Source organism: Falco punctatus, assembly GCF_963210335.1.
Source record: "Falco punctatus genome assembly, chromosome: 2".
Lineage (NCBI taxonomy): Eukaryota > Metazoa > Chordata > Aves > Falconiformes > Falconidae > Falco > Falco punctatus.
The window spans coordinates 71573181-71588393 of NC_137581.1; the positions used below are offsets into that span (position 1 = coordinate 71573181).

General features: G+C 39.7%; 1 protein-coding gene across 5 annotated transcripts in view; it reads right to left on the reverse strand.

The window, feature by feature from the left end:
- GABRB3 (gamma-aminobutyric acid type A receptor subunit beta3) overlaps positions 1–15213 on the reverse strand; it is a 217590-nt gene that overhangs the window by 69932 nt on the left and 132445 nt on the right. The window lies entirely within an intron of this gene.

Consider the following 15213-nt stretch of genomic DNA (forward strand, 5'->3'; position numbering starts at 1 on the left):
ACTAGACCAGGTTGCTCAAAGCCCCGTACAGCCTGGCCTTGAACACTTGCAGAGATGGGGCATCCACAGCTTCTCTGGGCAGCCTGTTCCAGTGCCTCACCACCCGCACAGTAAAAAATTTCTTCCTAATATCTAAATCTACCCTCTTTCCGTTTAAATCCATTCCCCCTTGTCCCAGCACTACACTTGCTGATAAAGAGTCCCTCCCTGTCTATCCTCGTAGCCCCGCTGTGGATACTGGAAGGCTGCTATAAGGTCTCCCCAGAGCCTTCTCTTCTCCAAGCTGAACAATCACAACTCTCTCAACCTGTCTTCATGGGAGAGGTGCTCCAGCCACGTGACCATCTTTGTGGCCCTCCTCTGGACCCACTTTTGAGTAGGTCCATGTCCTTCTCCTGTTGGGGGCCCCAGAGCTGAACATGGTACTCCAGGTGGGGTCTCACCAGAGCAGAGGAGAGCTGAATCACCTCCATCAATGTGCTGGTCATGCTTTTTTGGATGCAGCCCAGGATGAGGTTGGCTTTCTGGGCTGCGAGTGCACGCACATTGCCGGGTCGTCTTGAGCTTCTCATCCAGCAGTACCCCGAAGTCCTCCTCCTCAGGGCTGCTCTCAATCCACTTGTCACCCAGGCTGTATCCATGTTTGGGATTGCTCTGACCCGGGCACAGGGCTTTGCACTTGGCCTTGTGGAACTTCATGAGGTTTGCATAGGCCCACCTCTCAAGCCTGTCAAGGTCCCTCTGGATGGCATCCCCTCCTTCCAGCATGTCAACCGCACCACACTACTTGGTGTCATTGAAAAACTTGCTGAGGGTGCACTCGATCCCAGTGCTCGTGTCACTGACAAAGACGTTAAACAGTCCCAGTTAAAAAGCCAGTCCCAGTGCTGACCCCTGAGGAATGCCACTTGTCACTGGTCTCCACTTGGGACATTGAGCTGTTGACCACAACTCTTTGAGTGTGACCATCCAGCCAATTCCTTATCCAACAAGTGGTCCATCCATCAAAGTCACAAGTCCAGGTCTGCGCTAGCACTTGCACTATCAAAGAGAACCCTGAGTGTGCAGCCCTGGAAGAAAGCCAAGACCCATAGGTAGGATTTGGGGTAGAGTGCTTGCAGCAGTGACCAACTTATTTCTGAACACAAGGGAGATTCCTCTTGTTTATGCACAGTGTGACCAGCAAAACAGGAATTTGTATATATCTTTGCCTTTGTGTGTTTCCTTTGTAAATAAACAGCAGGACTGGACTGAAAAACACCCAATTCATTCATTTCCCTTTCTCACCAAAAACTAACAAGACCTGTATGTTATCAACATGTGTAAATCTCAGCACAATAATATCCACACACGCTGTTACAGGTTTAATGATTAATTATTATTAATAATAATTAGTATTCATAAAACCAATGTTATTATTTCATAATTACCAAATTGATTCTGTCTGGAATACACATTATTATGAAGCACTGGAAGAATGGAAGAACAGACATGTTCAAATGCTGTTTAGATATTAATGTATTTTAATATGCCTCACATTTTTTAGTACAACTTTAATTTTTCACTTCATTTTTTGAGATTTAAGCCACTGTTGAAGTACAAGTGACTGACATCCTGTGGATACAGAACAAAGAAAGACAGTGTTACTTTATTCTTACATTATAAAAAAACGGTAAGCAAATGAGCTTTCAGTTGCCTGTGTACTGAACTCAAGGGCTGAACCACCTCATTCCTAGAGCTGTGCTACCCTTTCAGTGTTTCCAGTTAAGGAAAACATAAGCCTGTAACTAACTAGAGTGTGTGGTTAAAATCCAAGATTTGCTTATTTCTTGCTCATACTGGATTTTATTATTAATATCTTTAGAAAAGAAATTAATTTAAAACAGAATTGTCTGCTTAGAAATAGCAAGCCTCTTCAGCTTAATGCATTTGCTGGGGGTAGCAGGTGAAAACACCTCTTTCTTTCAGAATCAGTGACTGCCATTTCAGGCTGGAAAAAAATAGAAAGCAGTAAAATGTCAGCTGACACAATGAATATCTGTACAAAAGCAATGACACAACTTGGCTAAAGCTAGGGAGATGTATGTGATAGCTGAGGGCAGTAGAGCTGTCAGCCTGCTATGCAGATTTTATTGTATTTCTTGTAAAAAGAAAAAACAAAACAGTAACACAGTTTATATTGTGCACTACAGATACAGTATTTTTGCATTTGTTGGTGTTCAGCTTCCTATCAGCACTTTTACTTTGTCACTGACATAAATTTGCAGTATTAGCAGCTGCAGAATAAAGGTATGCAACAGGTTGTAATGATTTTGTTAACCAGTATCTGTTTGTCCACAGATACATTTCATTGAACAAATTAAATCAGCTCAATGAAAATAGTAAAGCAAACTTGATTAAAAAGTAACTCTACTTAGATCAAAAAAATAATTACATTAATCACACTAGAATGTCTGCCAAATTTCCATGATGCTAGAAGCAACCCAAAACTCCATGGGCAGGCACTCTCATGCTTCTGAGGATATGTGACGTAAAAAAGTGCACATCATTTGCATCCCCATAAACATAAGATAAACACATTTCTTTCTTGCATCTGTCCTCTTTTGGTAGCTTTGGACTATTATGTGATCTCTGTCTACCAATATAATCTAGCTGGCACTAACTCAAAGAGTGTGTTCCTGCCAAATAGTTCTCCCTATGAAAAAGATGCTTCATATTTTCCCTTCTGTACTCGCACACATATTTGCATCCATCTTTGATAGCCTGTGGACTGCTGGGCCTTATAATACACTCAAAAAGTTTGCAGAAAATAAACTATTTTAGATGCAGAAAACCTATTTCAGAACATTTTTATTGTCTTAGGAAACATTTTAATAATCACACTGTCCTCAGCAGTTGGTGTGCTGATGTTGCTCCCACTGACAGTACATAAAGCCCAAGAGCTCATCAAAAAGAGGACAAGGATAAAAAGAGCACCCAAATGTCAAATAATTTTTGGCGAATTGGGGTCACCAGTAAACACTATAGTGAAACCAAGACACATTTCACCAGTACACAAAGCTGATCTGACAACAGATATGAATAGTGAAACTACTAGTTAATTATGTAAATCACTTACTACTGATGCCAGTACAAGTTCTCCCTTTGTCTTTCATAAAACAAATCACAATATGTATAAACACGTTGGAAAATCAGTGGCAATGATTAGTAGGAGATTTTATTTCCTTTTTGACTCTTAATGAAGAGACAGCACAACAAATCACAAATGAAAATAAAAAGATTATTCTATAGAGAAGACACTGTTTACTTATAGTCTGTAAAAAATTAACGTAAGTTTAGCTAGATCTACAATCCTTGCATTGTTGCTTTGATGTTTGTGTATACACATCACTTGAAAGAATATATACATAAAAACAAAATAGGTTTTTTTTCTGTAATCTATAAAATAGTCATGGAAGCACATTTGTTCTGAAATACAAATATTACAAATATGACAAAGCCTGTTCAAATCTAGCAATGTAAATATTGATTATGAGATTAACTTAGAAAGTGGATAAATTCGGGGTTTTTTCTTGCACTAACAAAATAAACAGTACTTATTTTACAGGGATCTCTAAAGATTTTTTTTCAATGGCTCTTTACAAAATAATTCTAGACCACAGTATAGTGTCTTTCAGTTTGTTACTTCTAGCTCATTTAGTGCTCAAGGTTTTGTTTTTTCAGAGCTCTCAGAATCTGGCACACAAACACCAGCTTGTGCACTTGCAATACAGCAACCCATCTCACATCTTTCAAGAAAATGAACATTTTCACTCTACTGGACACTTGACACAACATGACTCATGAACTGAATGCTTGGCAACTTCAGGCAACCAGATTAAACCACCATTTTCTGAACCTTCTAGTAGCTTGCTGGCACTTAATAATGCAAATTTCCCACTCTAAACCATTGCTTCTTCTTCCTTTACACTTGCATTTTTCCTCTCCCCTCTTCTTCCCTAATACCCCCTTGCCTCACTCCACCTCTCCCACTCCCTCTTTTTTCTTTTCTTACCAAAAATAACAAAGTTCATCATTTGAGTCATTATGCAGTGAAGGCAATGAAACTCAATGAACTCAAGTGGATGTTGGATGACAAGAGAAATAGTACCCCATGAGAAGCTCACCCAGGATACTCCTGCTGTAATTTAGCGCTAGCCTATCACATTCTTCATTCTACAACCCTGGACCCTTCCCAAGCACGGACATGCAATCATTTCTCAGCAGAAAGATGTTGCATATTTGTTATAGCTTCCATATTCTGAACACTTGTGATCATTGAAAAACTCCTTCACAGCCAGCAATACCAAATATTGCTGGACATCAAAGAGAAAAAAGCTTCCAAGGAAAGAAAAACTACACGCTATAATAAACATCTGAAACAAAGCCAACCTTTCAGGCTCCTGTTTTGTTGTATGGACAGTTATTCTAGATACAGGCTATATGACGACCACATTTTCTTTTTCATAAATGACAGGAAAAAGAAAAACAAAACATCTGTTACTTCTTCAGAGAGCATAAGTCCTGAGGCCTAGGCTCATCCCACGGAATTTTAAGCACTTACATGAGTGAGATGTGTAAGTGCCCCAGGCCAGTGGAGAAAGACAAGCTACTCTAGAGTGCCTTTTCAATCTTAGGCAAGCTGAAACCTCTGGAGGTGCACTTCTTCCATTGACTGGATATGCAACCTAGGATAAATGCACTCATAATTTAGGTACCTCACATGAACCCCAATTCAGTTTTCATAGTTATTAAACCTGGACTAATTAGGGTTGAAACAAAGGCACCTCCAAAATAAACACCTCAGAACCTGAATCAAATGTCTATTTCAAATGCAGTTTTCGTCTTACTATTCCAATTTTCATCACATAATTGCAAGCAACTCTTGTCCATTTCAGCCCCCCATTATATTTCCAGAGCTGAAGAACTGATATTTGTTTACAATAGGTTTAGAATAAGCTTTCTATTTCACTTTCCTGCTACCTCCAAATGTTCTGTAAATAGGAAGGACTGTCTACTTACCACTCAAGATAGTAAACAGATAACTAACCTCTTCTAGTACACCATATGCTTCTATAAAAATTTCATGACACATTTGCTTGTAGAAATAAAGCAAGAAATAACACACCTACTCCAGCTAGAATTGGTTCTGGCAGTTACACTTGTCAGACAGACTTAGAGACTACTGGACAAGCATTGGTATGTAGCTGTCATCTTAGAAATACACTCTATATTTTCATCCCAAGGTGGTAAATAAATACAAATCATTAGCTTAATTTTGTTAGACTAGCTAAAGCCGTAATTTCATATTTTAGACACCTTTTTTTTGTTTACTGCAGGGAAAAAGAGGGTAAGTGAACAAACAATGATAAAATAATTTACATTACAAAACAAATTTCCACTCACAATCAGACCCTAAGCGCAACCTAGGTTTCTTTTTATTTCCAGGGAGAAATTAACTCTCAGTCTCGAGGATTTATTAGTCATAAAGTCAAGCAAGTATTTCCATATTAGAAGCAAAATGTGGGGGAAAAACCTGCATGGTAAGAAATTAGTTACAATAGGTGTAAATATGTAGAGGTAAATTGATCTCTAGAACTCATTCTTCTGGAGCCTAGTGCATTTCTGCACTCTGGTGGCTCTGGCAGATCTTGATGTTATCTAGTCCTGTGCTTCACAACACCTTGTATTAATGCCTTCGGCTGGCCTGGAAGCTGATTCATATGTCCCTTTGGTAGTTGTGGGCAGGGTTCAGTTACCTAGACACACAAACCTACTCCTCTTGGATATCTTAAGATTTCTGCACAAGACTGCAGATAGGACACATGACCATCAGATGACCACCCGCTCCCTTCCTGGGAGTGGAGGCCAGATGGAATAACTGCACCCAAAAGGAAACTAGATACCTGTAATCAAGCAAAGGACTCTTTTCCCCTAACACAGGGAAAAAAAAAAAATGATGAGCAAAAGTTGCAGACATTAGACTGAAATAGCTGACCGAGTCATAAGTAGCAGGGAAAAGCACAGGCCACAAATTCTGACGTCAAATTTCATGCCTCCTCTATAACTTCTCCCACTTTCTGTTCTATTTTTCTAACTTAGTCATAGAAGCCCCTGCTGTTTCTCTATCAGGGTTGCATTTTTGCTTTATAAATGAGTCAAAAGAGAAATGAGATAAAAGATGACCAAAAATACTTAGAACTGATTCCACTTCTTTTCAGCCCACATCTGTGATGTTCATTTCCAACTTTTCCACCCAGACACCCTCAGAATAAGTTACCAGAATGGGAATTTCAACTCCCAAAGCTGTAAACACCTCCAGACAAACAATGACAATCTGTGCGCTGATATCGTAAACACGCATGCTCCTGAATGGCTCATTGCCAAAGTCTTCAAGCAGGGCAGGATTCTACCTTGAATCATATCAGTTCCTAGTGTCTATGTATGTACAGCAAACGACCAGCTAGAAATAGTACCTTCAAGAAGAATTAATCTTGCTGGTGTAGAATTTACCTTTTAGAATTACATCCCTGGCATCTGTGTTTGTGCAACCGTGGTTGACTGGTTCAAGCACTCCTGCTTTTTCCAAGTTCAAAAGGGAATCTAAATATAACTTAATTATACTGATATTACAGTTGCTACCTATTTTATGACCTAAAACATATAAAAGGTACATGTTTAAGTATTCAGGCATATGTATATCTGGAAAACACAGGAGGGTTTATATCCTATTCATCTCTTGTGTACAGAAGTAGTCTTTGAAAACTCAAAGCAGAGCCAAGAAGAACAGCAGGAAAAGATTCAGTCATTCTCATTAAATCCACATCGAATTAATTAAGCAAATCAATAGCAGAAATGTATCTGTCAGACATCACTCATTTTACAGAGTCATTAAAACTTGATGTAAGAAATATTGGATGGATATCACAAGAACTGCATGATACAAGCTTTTAAACAGAAGGGCTAAATCATACTCTATGCAAATTGTTGTCCAACTAAGGCTATTATACACACTATTAATTTTTGACAATAATTATTGAAGAGCTGTTGAATGAAATTTTGGGACTTAAAGGCAATATGATTTAGTTCTGCAGCAAAGTGTGACCAATACTGTATCAGCTGTGTGCATCCTCATGAAGAAATATATAGAGAAGAAATAAAAAGAAGCCCATCCAATGGGAGTGACCTTGAAAAACTGAGAAGAAATTCCAGCCATTCCTGAGAATGTTAGCAGGGGGGATTTGCTCAGGATAAATGTGCTGGGAGGATATCTCTGTGTTACTGAAGACAAGCACGAAAGCAGCTCTCAATAGGCAAAGCTGCAGTACAGACCTTGCAAAAGATTCTGGCTTGCAACAGGTTCAGCACTGAGTTGACTTCTGCTGGTGACTGCTAAGGGACTGAGAGAGAGGGAGAGGGAAGGAGGGAAGGCAGGCAGGATCTTCAGTAAGATTCAGGCCATTGTAGCCAAGGAAATCAGAAGCTCCACATAAGAGTATTACAGCGGGAGAGCTTAGAAGACCATAAGAAATCCAGCTCCTGTGGATGCTGACTGGTTTGGGTGACAAGATGAAATAATGCTGCCTGGTTTGGTGCTGTCTCACACTACAGCTGCGGTATTACCCACTGCTGTACAACACTACCTATCTTGCCACAGGTAAGGGGAGTTTTCACTGGTTCTCTGGAGAGAAGGGTTTAAAGGAAGTTGCTCCATCTGAAAACAAACTGTGGATGACTATGCATGGGATCTATACTTCAGAGTACAGCGCAGTCCTAGAAGAACCCGCAGGGATAAGCCATACATCACCCTGACTGCTCCTGTCCTTCTGTCCCCCCTGCACAGGGTTCCCAGGCTGGCAGCAGTGCACAGAGTGGGCTGGCAGACAACTGCAAATCTGGAACGTTATTGTAAAATAGGCAGGTGCATGGGTTGCATCAGAGCACCTATGGACTGGAACATCAATCAGAAAGACTGATTCTGAATTCTACTTTTGTTTTCAAACACACCGGGAAAACTAAAACCAGCCTAAATACCAGTAGATGACATTCACAGCAAGGACGCAATTTTGCCTCCCTGGGAAAACAGGTTAACATCAGAAGGCTTGTTGCACTGATGCCAGATGGGCTTTTTCAAGCATCTGTAGATCAAACTGAAGGCTTCAGGCAAATTGGAGACAAATACATGGCAGTGTCCATCACCCACTCATAAACAGTACCAGAGAAAACCAAACCAACCAAATAAGCAGATGCAAACAAAACTGGAGGCAGAACTTGCTATGTTTTGGGCACTAACTGTGAAGTGTATTGCTGTAATTTCTTTGTGGTCAGCTACCCCAGCAGGGACATAAGGAAAAATTAATACAGATAAGCAGGTCTTAGAACAATTTTGATATGTGTGCACAGGATACGATCAGAAACAATCTGCTTTTAAGTAAAAACATAAATTTCTTTACACAGGCATGATTTATAGACATGATCAGAAAACTGTATGTAAAATTCTAAGTGAACATTTTTCTACTCAGATTAGCCATGTTAAATGGGCAGTAGTTTTGTCCTTCCTCCCTACTTCCTCTTTCTTAAAACCTCAGAACTTAAAACAGTACTTCTTAATTCAGAAAAATGCGAGAAAACATAGGTTACTTGTGCAAAAAAGACAACAGAATTAAATATTTTTATTAAGAATTCGGCAAGAGAATCAAGAAATGACAACACTGAAAATGCCTCTGAAAACATCCCTATGTACCACTTCCAAGTGAGGAGAACAGTGAGTCTCAGCAGCAAGTGCTCTGCAGCAGACATCTGCTTTTTGCTCCTCGTCCTGTCCTCCATGAACCAGATGCCTGGGGAGGCTGGAACTGAACTTCCACCCACATCCTCTTCCCCACCAAAACTTGGGTGGGAAACTGAGAGCCACACACTTGCTCTGTCTCTTCCTCTGTTCCAGTACCAAAATATATGTGAGACTGCCCATCTATGCCAACAAGTTACATCTCTTGAATCTCAAACCAGGATTAAGCAAATCAACTATAAACCATTAGAAAGGATGCTGAGACAGTAATTAATATAACCAGCCATTTCAAATACTTTAAACACAATCAAAGTAAGAGAAGCAGAAAGCTAGACTTTTAACTGTTCCCAGTACAAGAAAGAAGGAAAGCAAAAAGGGAGCTGTTACCTTTTTTATCCAGGACATCTAACAGGGATGATAGCTGGTTTTAGTTGTGGAGATCTGAATTCAGAACACTCAGACAAGTGTCCCTGACAGGGGTATTCCGTAGGTCATTTTGAAATGCCTTTAAGCCACTCCTATCTTTAAGGCTTCTTGTTCTTCCACTAGGTTTAAAATACTCAAATACTCAAGGAGCCATTAAGAAGTGAACATGAAGTTAAATCTGTCACCAGATGGCTAGGACATTGAACTGTACAATGAGATTCTTCTCTTGCTCCAGTGAACACTGAAGTCTTACACACCAAGTGCAACACTGTCAAATAGCAGTGACTTGCAGGACCCCACATGCAAGTGAGTGATGCTCGTGGTTATGTCATCCAAATGGTAAATGAGTCAAATCCCACTTCAATGAAGAAAGGAATTGGACTTCAATGAAGAAAGGAATTGGTCCTCAGATGTCCATGCATAAGAGTACCACTTAAGGCCTATAAAGTAAAATGAAACCTCTTCTATTTAATTATTCTTAGTATTATTTTTTTTTCCTTTGGAAACTAACGAGTGCCTTCTGAATCAATCTCACTCTACTTTCAATATACATAGAGAAGGAAAAAATCATCAGTCCAAAAGAAACCCACAACATCCAAACAGAAAATTAGAAAGAAAACTACTCCAACTTGTAGAAGAATGAAGCTGGGTTAATTAGCATTGATAATATACAGCTGTGGGCTGGCTTCAGGGGCGGTGGGTTGGCTGATGTAGACAAGGTGCAGTTGGGCAGCTAATGAAGAGAGAGCAGAGGAAGAAGCAGAGAGAAGAGAGAGAGCATACCCTGGGTGAGAAGAGACCAGAAGGCACTAGAGGGACTGGCGTGAAGAGTGTGTTGGTATGTGGTGGTAAAAGACCTTGTTGCAGCTTGACAGTTTGGAGAGTGCTGCAACATCAACTCATTTACAAGTCAAAGAGAAAGGCCATGATCTTCAATGGCCTTTGTTTCAAATTCCATAAAGAGCAAGTTCCACATCTATGGGAAAACAATGACTCTGAAGAAGGGAAATGGCTGATAAAGGCTCACTGTGGCATCTTCCTCATCCTTCTTCAGAGGAAGGTCCTGTGAGTTTACCTATATATTTCCACATGTGAGCTAGTACTAATTTGTGGTCTGTACTTGTTTATCCCTGGTGTCGGGGGAGGGAAGGCAATTTTTGCCCAAACTGAGACCCTTTGTGGAAAGGAAAATAACAGGCCAACTGTCTTACTTAGTGACTGTTACATCGTTTTCTGTAATTCTGAAAAGCTAAGTCCTTGCCATCTCCCAGCTGTTGCAGTAAAACAGAGTACTTCTGGAATCTGAAATAGATTCTCCAAGGAAAAAAGATGTACCAATTTCATGCCAGCCATGAAAATGCTACTTCACTGGTTGTTTTCCAATGACACAGTCATAGTAAATCCCAAGCATGAGTCTTGCATAATCCTGCAGCTCATTCTCCCTTGTTTGTAGATTTAATTATAGCTGGATAAGCTATTGCCAGGATAACTTAAGATACAGAAGGAAAAAATAATCCAATTTACACAATAATGTAATTAAATTTCACAGTGCAGATGTATGCTGTTTCATTTGTTTAAAATCATATGCCAAACACTAACCTTTTCTCTCTCATAGCCATCAACCAGCAGCACAGGGAAGATGTAAAAGATGTACAGTTACACTGAGTGCTGTCTGGTGGAAAGTGATTTGCATGGAGGCCCGCATGAATATTTGGTGCACGTTATCTAAAACTATTGTTGAAAGGATGCACAGGGCACAGTGAAAGGGGGTGAACTGAAGCTCCATGGTCTGGGTTAGCTGTTTGTGTTTGGTACTCTGACAATGCTAGGGAATTGTTATAGCAACAGGCCAGAACCCTCTTGGGGAGAAAAGAAGAAAAAAAAAACACAACAGAATTTACATGACATGTGGGTCACTGTGCATCTGTTTTGATTGAACAGATGCTGCCCCATTCCAATACCTCTACCTCTGTACAGGCATGAATTTCTCTGTTTGTTTAGCTTGAGACTTTTATCATCCATTAGACTCCACAACCAAATGTGTACATCCTCCTTAACCTAAATAAAATCCTAGCTGGTCCAGACAAGTAGAGCAAAACAGATTAGTATATTACAGAAAGCATAGAGGGATAGTAACTTTGTCATGACTATGTCCCAACAGGTCTGAAATTCCTTAACTTTTCCTTTCCTGCTATTCATGCCTTCACCTTGCTTTACTGCTTTTGTGACCAACAACAGCAGTGACCTATAATGTAAGAGGTGTGAAAGGATTAGTGAGCTAAGGGAGCTGATTTGACTTATACTGAGCTTGGAAGCATAGAAACTACTGAACTGCAAACAATGTCAGACTCTTCATCATTGTTTACTGTTATGCTCCTCTGCCTCCCTCTGACTTAGATTTGCTGGATTTTGAAACACTTACCAAAACCTGACCATCAGTAACAAATTTCTGTTTCCCAAGAAGAATAGTAAGTGTTTGGAAATGTCAAGCAAATGTTTTTCTTTTTAACATAAAACACTGACAAGCAATAAGTCCTCATTATAGACCTATTTTTAATATTTAAATCATCTACGTTTGTTAGCCTTACGCTTTGTTCTAATTTGGTAAGAAAATTGGGGGGGGGAAGTTATTTTGCAATGCACCACAGGGAAAGAAGTATCAAAAATTTGCATTTTAATAGTTTCATCATCTTGAAAATAATAGAGGCAATTAAAAAGATAACTTAGGAATGCATTCATTCCACCCATTCATGGCAGCAGTGGTGCGTGGAAAGTCGCACATCACCTTGATGTAGTATAGAAGACTGGCTTATAAAGAACCAAAGCAACATGGATAAATGTTCACGTCTTGGTGTGTGGCATGCAGCATATGGCTATCTTTGGTTTATGCTGTCAAGTGTAGATGTAGGAAGGGTAACATCAACTTATGACAACTGCATTATTCAGATACAGCAAATCTAAGTTTCTAAAGCCTTCAGGGCTCTACGGTATGTCAAACATACTTACATTTTTTGTGTTCAGTGGCCCTTAAATGTGTATCCTAATTATGTAAATACTATATTTTACATAAAACTCCTTAAGGACTACTGGCAGGGAAGTGTATACACCTTTTGTATATGTAAACGTACACCAGAAAGCGCGGTCACCAGTCTTTCAGCTCTTTTTAACCCAGGACTAGCAAAGAGCTGGAGGAAGAGATGAAGTGTTTTAGCTGCCATAAACAGAGCAATGTCTTTCCACTGATGCTTTTCACCCACTTACCTAATTCAAATAAGACATAAAAGTAACTTCTTGCACTACTACCCAGGGAACTAAGATATTTTTTTAAAATGTAACCATTTCAGCCCAGAAATAAATTAGCCGCTGTACATTCAGCTACACAGGAATGTGCCGAGGATGACTAGCCAGCTGAGCATTATTCATGGCTGTGAAACCTGCTCTCAGCATGCACAGCTGATAAGCATACAGTGCATGGCCTTTTGGCTGTCTATATTTGTACCACTCTGCTTAGAGGGCTTTGCATTCGCTTAGCATTGGTGAGGTCATTACAGCAGGCATCAGCGCTTCCTCATAAAACAGAACGATTGCCTGAAGCCATTTTAATCAGTTTGTAAATGGAAATGTTCCATACAGGTCAATGGCTATCAGTTGTTGGAGTGTGCATAATGTAATTAGCATGGGCTATAATTGCTATTTTTTACTTAAATAAGGGCCTTTTTGCTAAAGTCCACAGCTGTATCTGAAAAGATACTGAAGTGTCTCTTCCTCGTAGTAGTGGCACAGTCCATGGAGGCTTCATTCTCTGAACCATGAAATTTAGACTGTTTAAAGAAATCCATTATGCATAAATACTACTGGAGGGGGAGAAGGAGGGAGCTGTTTGGTTCTCCTCAATACTCAGCTGCCCTTCCTCTGCAGAATTTAGGAGTTGCCTTTCTCTTATTAATCAATATAGAACAAGTATTGATTAATACATGTTGGAAGGCATGAAAGATGTTACCACCATTAGCATATACCTTGTAAAGCCCTCCACAGACTGTTCCCTATTATGCGCCACACACTATTCACAAGATAGCAATTTTGCCTTCTGAGTCTTTTGGACTCAGTTGTTTTCTTTCAGCAGTATCTTAGAACCATAGTTTCTGGGTTCCTAGGTGTCTACAGCCCTAAAAAAGTTTGTGAACCAAAAAGAACACTACCTTTCCTTCCAGGTCCCTCCAAGCTTCAGGAGTTCCTGCAGCTCCTCCTCAGCTAAACCACTGGCTGGTTTCTGCAGCATGCTCCTGTGTTTCTAGGTAGTTTGGTAATTAAACACACCTGGCTTTGAGAGGCAGATCATGCAATTATTCTGAGGCCAACACCGCAACTTTTCCAGGCTATTGATAGTGGCTGTTGCCCTCTCACTGTGTTTTACATATTTAAAGCCTAACTTGCATCACAAGGTAAAATTAGCACTGAAGCAGATAATTTTTTAAATTCATAACGTTTCAGTTCATAACGTTAAACAGAGCAAGTGACTTTCTCTTTGAATTTGCATGTTAAGGTCCATCCCCACAGTCAGTGTGTTCCTGGTTTTAAATGGCAATAGGTGGGGAAAAAAAGCCAGTGAGGCAAAACAGCAGCAAGCAGTAATGGTGAATTTAAATAGTATTTAGTGCTACAGAAAGTCTTGTTTTGTTATTAAGTAGCAACATTAAAGCAGCACCTGAATGTACTGGCTTAGATTAGGTTGTATTTGGTAGCTACTGTACAGAACAGACACGAATGAAGTCTTCATTCTGACCAGTTTATGCTCTAAAAGACATACTGAGTTGTAAAAGGACGGTTGGGAAGAAATACAAATGCAATCAATTCTACTTATATACTGACCTCTTATTAAAATAACAGTCAATTGTTCGTATGCCATCACTACCTCAATGCACTCAAAAGCACTAAAACTTAGAGGTCTTTCACTGGTATTTGAGCATAAATGGGCCACGAGCAGCCTGAAACCTTACTAATGATGGCAAAATGCATAAAAATGGGGTGGGCATTTGTGTTTGAGTAGCAGAAGGGTGAGGAAGTTGAGGATAGCTCCCCTTGTGGAGGGGCAGAAAGCAATCTGATAAAATACAAAAACAAAACAGCCACAGGAAGTACAGATGTTTCCAGAAGATGAAAAGCGCAAAGCAAATGCAATGGAAGAAGATGGGGCAGTGGAGGGATTCCCAGTGCAAGAGTTCTGAATCCAAACTTACCAGCAAAAAAAATTGCTTAAATGTCTGTACTTTAAGAAGGAAAGATGAGGAAAAAAGTGAGGAAAAGCAGAAAAGGAAGGGAAATGTGATTAAAGGGCACTGAAGTAAGCTTGGATCACACAAGGACATGTTTTAGAAACTTACTGTAGAGATGCATTAGCAATTATAAGCAGAAAGAGAAGAAATAAAATTAGTTGTAACCTTAAACAAACATGGAATATGAATGGAAAGGCAAGCTTGGGGCTTTTATGCATTTATCTAAGTATTGTTGAATCTTCATCAAGGAAACCAAAACCTTTGGATCTAAATGACACCAAAGATCAAATAAAAATATACTGACATAGCTAGTGCTGGTTAGACCTAGGCTAGAGAACGCATGAGAGCGTTTAACCATCATATACATACAAAGGGAATTCTTCAGTAATAATTACGGAAAGAGAGACATTCAAGCATGGTAGCTTTTCTTAATAATAGCCAATGCTGAAGAAATCTTTCCAATCACATTCAGCACAATTAGGTGTGTGTGGGGGGGTGTTTGTTTGTGGTTTGTGTTTTTAAACTGCTGTGTCTCTGACATAATTATTAATTCTTCTTCAGTGCAGGGCTCTGTGGGACAGAAATGCTAGTCTGTTTCAGATGATCAGCCACTGGAATTACAGCTTCTTTTCAGCCTTGATCTATTCCATCTCTGTGATCTTTGCACACTCTTTTTGCTGTTCCTCT